Here is a 6743-nt window from a genome sequence, read left to right as displayed (position 1 = left end):
TGGGCCTGGTTCTGCCCGCAGACCGCTCACGGGTGCGGGCGAACGGCGCTGTCCGCCCGCTTACGGACCTGAGCGCGGCCGCTGGAGGGGCACAAAGTGCTATCTGCACTTCGAGGGCTTTATCTATCTACTTACTCATTTTCTCTTAGACAAAAGCATTAGCTTAAGCTAATTACATGCGTGTACTGCAGTCCTTCACATAGCTACATGCAAATTAACTCTAATCCTCAAAGCGTTGTTCAAGCAGTGGGACGTGTCTCTGAAGTCTGTAGAAGAGCACGGAAGACCCTGTGCTTGAGCTCTTGTTTGCACAACCTGCAGCGCACCTTGACAGTGGAACGCTGATGGGGACTGTTCTGTAACTCAACACCTTCTTGCTCACCCTGGTTGCGGGTGGATAAGTTTCCTTTCTCCTTTCCACGTCTGTGCTCCCACAGCCCCTAAAACACACAAACTTACCTTGTGTGCGTGTGACGGAGCTGTTCCTTCCAGCTGTATCAGTGTGCAAATAGCATTCTTCCCTGGTGATGATGGCGCGTTGCATTTTAGACGTGGCTGCGTTAAAAGGCTGTTTGTGGGTTCCCTGTTTGACGTAAGACTCTTGAAATAATCTGCTTTATAACCTATGCAGGAGTAGAAACGTTTGAGAGCACAGTTTGAGAGGTCAGCACCCTATTTCTCAGTTTGGAAGACGTGGTAAGGGTTCTGTTCATGGCTTTTCATGAAGTGTTGGGAGAGGTGTTGTGCTCTCTCTTTGCCTGTTTTCCCTAATATCTTAAAGTTGAAAACAGCAAACATCGGCCCAAGACTTTAATTCATTCTCAGAAACTACAGTAGAAAACATTTCCTGAACTTCAGATTCTGTAAGCTATGCAATAGAGCTCATTTTTTGTTGCATCTATGTTAGGAGTTATTACAGAGAGTGGAAGTAGGTAGGCTAGTGGAATTTAAAGCAACAAAGTCCTATAGAATTAGAAAATACTGTTAGACCTGCTGATGATCCAAAACAACATGTATTAGTATTTCTAGTAGCTTTATAGAGTTTTGTTGCCATGTTTTCTCTTGATAATCCTTTAATGGATCAACACTTCTCATTTTTTAAAGCTTTTCTTTAGTTTTACTCTCCAGGGTGGGAAGATGGGCCATATATTTGCAATAGTGATTTTTAAATCACGACATTAAATGACTTCCAGGTCTTGTATTTGCACTGACAGTCGCTGGTGCAAAGGCTGAGAGGTCGCGGTTGCGTTGTGCTTCTGAAGTTCTGAATGTGCAGAAGAGTGTTTGCAAAACATTTCAGGAGCAGGAAGGAGTTTGGGTGAATTCTGATGGATTGGGCAGGTTGTCCCAGGCATCAGGATGTGTTAGTGAAGCTGTTGGAGATGCTGGTGCTGAGTCCTCATCACCTTTCTGCAGCTCCATCTACTGGAACCAGCTTCCAGCTTAACTCTGTGAAGTGCTTCAGGCATTTCAGTTACTGCCCTGCAAAAATCTGAAAACATAAATATTGGGAATTTTGATATTTTCTTGGAAAAAAATATTGCTATTTCCTTATTGTCATTCACGTTTACTTTAAACGCTCCTTTAAAACCCTGATGAAGCTCCTAGACAGTGTTTTCACAGGCCTGAGCTTGTGGTTTCTTAGGTTTCAGGTATGTTTTGGGAATAGATCAAGATTATTAGCTCATAGCTGGAGGACACGATGGTTTAGTGCACTGGTTGGAACGGGAAAGTAAATACCAGATTCTTTGAGTAGGGGGGTGAAAAGTGACCTCCCATTTTGCAGGTGTTCAGCTTTCACCTTCATTTTGACAGTAGAACTTTCAGTCATCTTTTGTGGAAAAACAGTTGGCAGAAGAGAGTCTGAACGTTCGAGTGGTCATTCAGATATATTTGCCTTAATGGGTTGAATCTCAAACGCAAACCAAACAGAAATTGCATGTTATTTTATATTTGGCTCTAAATAAAATTATCCCCCTGAGCTGCTGAAATCTTCTCCCTGCACCTGCATAAAAGGATTTGATTTTGACCAATCCATGTTTCCTGTCAGAAAGGGAAGAAATGCCAGAAAGATCCCACTGTTCTGATCCTGAGTTCAAAATCAAACTTGCTTTTTTCCCCTTTTTTTTATCCTCAGGTAGCTTTCTTAGTTGGTTTCGCACTCTGAAATGGAGAGAATAATAACTGTCTGCTTCCTGAAGCCATCATGCCTAAGAATAACTTCAAAATGGCTTTAGAAAAACTGAGTGCCAAGAAAAGTACTTTTTTTCTGTTCCTGAGTATTGATTCAATAGGCAGGTTCAGGAGAGTTATAAAGGTGTATTGAAGTATTTTTACTTAATTGCGGAGAAAGTGGTGTTATTGGTCAGGGTACTGTGAAATATGCTTTGCAGATGACTTCTGAGGTGTAAAGTCAGTTTGATGGAAGCTCTCAGGGAAATAAAACCTGAAATTTCATGTAAAGCAGTGATTAAAGGCAAAGCAACAATCCTGCTCAAGTATTTTGTGTCATTCCTATGTATTTTCTGTCAGAGCCTAAAGTACTGTTCAGCGATGGAATTGAAACAAAAGCATGATTTTTTTAAGTCACAATAAAAGGTATTACAGAGTAATTTATTTTGAAAAGCTTTGCTTGGATTTCATGCAAAAAAGACCCCCAAACCAAACAAAACCAAAAACCAAAGCAAGAAGCATTTCAGCCCAGATTAAGTACTGCATGAAGATGCCTTTTAAGCCAAAATGTGTATTTCATCCCTTCCGTGTTCATCACTACAACGAGATCTGAAAGAAAGCGAAGTGTAATCAGTGTAAGAAAGTGCAAGCCAGACTTTCCAAAACACTGGAGTAAGATCATAGAATTCCAGACTGGTTTGGGTTGGAAGGGACCTTAAAGCTCATCCAGTTCCAACCCCTGCCACGGGCAGGGACACCTTCCACTAGAGCAGGTTGCTCCAAGCCCCTGTGTCCAACCTGGCCTTGAACACTGCCAGGGATGGGGCAGCCACAGCTTCTCTGGGCACCCTGTGCCAGCGCCTCAGCACCCTCACAGGGAAGAACTTCTTTATATCTAAATCTAGGTAACTGTTTTGTTACCTACCAGTCAGTCTTTATTACTGCTAGGGTAATGCAGAATCCAACTGAAAGGAAAAACTGAATAAATACTCCCTAAATTCTCACTGAATCTTATTTCAGTAATAACACAGACTCTACCCTGGTCTTGCAGTCCTTATAAAACCAAATCTCGCAGATGTTGTCTGGCTCTTTACCATGAATGTGGCAGACCTCAGCTTGTGTTACGCTTTTTTGTTTGTTTGTTTGGGTATCTAAATGTGCTCAGCACCATTGCAAGACAGTGGACTATTGCAGCTCTTGTTACTTCTCATTAGTTTTAATAGAGCAAGTGGGTATTTTAAGTGGGTCTAAAGACCTTAAGATGCTTAAAAATGCATGATAAGAATCACATCTTTCCTTCAAAGTGACAAAGATTTTAGAGTATTTGAATTGAAAAAGAAGAGCTGTCCAAACTTGCTGACTTTTATGATTTATGATGAAAATCTATTCTTAGTTGCAGCAATCCTGTAATTTTGACTCTGTATGAGCTAATTTTCTTCATACACTCCAATATGTTAGTGCATTTCCAGGGTGCTTGGGTTGGTAATGTGTAATTTGCAGGAATATATTTTGTGTGTGTGTATATATATATATATTCTATATATGTATTTTGATGCAGGCAGTTCTAACTGGGTATAATCACCCGCAGTGGTGTATTTAGCCCTCTGTCAGCACCCAGAGCAGTACAACACGGAAAGGGAACTGCAAAAATGACACCAATACTTTATCTGAGCAAACCTATCCTAATGAATTTATTGCATTGTTTGCCTATTCAAATACAGGATGAGAACAGTGAATGTAATGCAGCCTACATCCTGCTTGGTGCAATTTAAACAGCAGTGGGACCAAGGGCAGAACACCACTGGTTACGTGGTCTTTGTTCTGCTGCCTCGACTGCTTTGCCACATCCCTTTGTTCTGTGAGCCTTCCCTGGAACAGGAATGCTGAAAGCTTAGTATCTTTTTAACAGAAGACCTTTGACATTGCTGAGCCCTCAGCAACTTGGTGATCTGAGAGCAAAGTTAACCTCAAAAATTAACTGTGTCATACTCCATGTGCGACTTGAAATACTGAGATATCCTGAATTCTAGAACTGCATCACTGTTGTGTCTCTTTATGCAGGATATTTGGAGAATATTGAAGCCTTTCCAGTTGCTTTGTTGTTAAAAATAATGGCATTTCTGCAGCACCAAGGAGTCTTAGTCACAGGTCAGAAATGTGTTCAAGAACACAGAAAGATAAATGCTGAGCTTAGCACATAGAACAGGAAGGGAGACGGTAGAACTAATTTTCTTGCATTAACTTATTTGCTTTTGAATTATGGAGAAATTTCTGTATTGTCTGAAAACTGAATAGTAACAAATTATTGTGAGAAGGGCTTACAATTCTCCTTTTCAAGGTAATGAGAGAGCTGCTCATGTGAGATTATTTCTGATCTCTTGTGGGTTTGAAAATGTTTGCAAAAGAAGAAAAGAATTCTTCCCAAGTGATGTGCTTTTTGTTTTCTTTGATTACAGAGGTTTCTTCAGTCTCAGGTGCAGAACATTTGTAACATGGCGTTGCTCAAAGCAGTCGTCTGTTTAGAAAAGTGGTACATGGATTTAGGATGACAAACTTGTGTGGATGGCTGAAGTGTTAGCGCTGGTGAAGCTTTGGTAGCCTGAGTGGCAAAGTGTTTGTAGGAGCAAAATGGTTTTACTACTCCTTCCTTTTTGGGCAAAAATGAAGCCATTTTGGGCATGTGAGACTAATCTCTTTTCAGTTCCATTTCATACTCATACTGTAAAGAGGTTGTTTAAGAATTTATTGTTTATGCTGACTGCATGGTTAGAAGCAGCCCTCTCTAAATCTCTTTGTAAAGACAGAATGTAGTGCTGGTTGTTGTTTCTCTGTATGTACTGAGCACCCCACCATCATAGTAATGAGATGTACTGCCAAGTATATTCAGTATTGATGCAGGTAGTTAAAAAGACCTGTGCTGATGCAACCCAGTCCTTTGTACCAGTGCTATGAGAGTTTGTGCTGCTTTTTAATAGCATAAGATTAGCATTATCATGCAAAAATTGAAACCGTGTGTTAGAGAGCCCTTGACATAAAGAAAGTAAAGGAAGCCAAAACACAGTGTTGCCCAGATTGTTAAATATAAAATAAAATCAAGAGTAAATACTTCAAAGTCACTTAACAGGAAACTTTAGATCTGAAACTGTAACCCTTCAGGTAAACAGCTGTGTTCCCCTTGCCTTCCATGCAGTAATGCTGCGTGCTGAATGGTTCCTGTTGTGTTGCAGGAGCAGGAGTAGAAGCCATCTGAGCAGTACAGGTAGAGCTATTGCAGCAGTCAACCCAGAACCTGGGATGGTATTCACTGGAGTAGCTTTGTTGATGGTTTTGAATGAGATGAAAGCAGCATCAGTCATTACTGAGCCCACTTGTGCTGATGATGTTCAAGCCCCTAAAATAGGTTTCTAGTATGGTTACAGAGATTTTGCTGTGTATCATAGAATCAACTAGGTTGGAAAAGACCTTTAAGATCATCACGTCGAACTTTGGATGGGAATATATTCTTTCCATTGGATGTTTTTCCCTGACCTTTCATCTCACTTGCTTTGCATGTTTGGAACTAGCCTATATTTGAGAAAACAGGGTGTGCTTCCACTGCTTCCCACTCTGAGAGTCTTCTGATAATGGATAGCAGAGGGTCAACTACTGAGTCACCAGCACTTGGTCTTCTCTGTCGTGGCTTCTCATCAGGTACTGGTTTAGCTCAGTTGTGCTTGACTCTATTTTATTCTCCTCCTCTGTGTGAAGTTACCCATGCACACTACTTCAGCTGATTTAGGCATATAATGTAGATTTGGCAGAGAAATGCATACATATTTTAGGATGTGACTAATTTAACTTGTTTTCACTGTTTCACAATACTGAAAGAGCTCTTGAATGACTACTGAAAGATTTACAATAAAGGCACAAACTTCAGACTTACCTTCTTTGCAAAGTTCTGATAATTACCGTGAGGTCAAAGGAGTCAGTAGTTCAGCATTTGTCAGGATATAAGGTTCAGTATCCTTTTTATTGAAGAAATGCATAAAATTCAATGACAAATCATAAAGCAGATGTGCTGCAAACTTAGAGTAAGAAACCAGACATCATCACGCACGCAGTGAAATACAATTACGCAGAAATATGACAACTCCCATGCTCAAAAAAGCCTTCCTTCCCCTTTGTTTTGACCATGGAAAACATAGTGATTCTTTCCTTTTGAAAGTGCTTTAATTTTCATTAATATTCAGAAAGTCAATTTTGCTTAGTCCTGCTTATTCATTTTGTTTGATGTTGCTGTTGGCATAAAAAGGATGTGATGTTTAAGGAAAAAAGACATTGCCTAGGATGTCCTGAGTAACTGTGCTTCCAACTAGAGACAGTGGGGATGCAGTGGAGTAAGGAGATCAGTTCTTATCATAAGTCACAGAGGAGACTGTAATTCTGATTTGTGAAGCACCCCCAGTCGTGGTCCCTGGGGCAGAGAATGATGATTTCATAAATAATAACACCACAATGAGAACCATATGACTGTCCTTGCAAGACCTGCTGCCGGAACACAAAAAACATGGAAAGAAGCTTCTAAAACAAAG

The sequence above is a fragment of the Nestor notabilis genome, unplaced genomic scaffold, assembly GCF_000696875.1.
Source record: "Nestor notabilis isolate BGI_N333 unplaced genomic scaffold, ASM69687v1 scaffold7054, whole genome shotgun sequence".
NCBI classification, from domain to species: domain Eukaryota; kingdom Metazoa; phylum Chordata; class Aves; order Psittaciformes; family Psittacidae; genus Nestor; species Nestor notabilis.
This window is presented reverse-complemented; position numbering follows the sequence as displayed.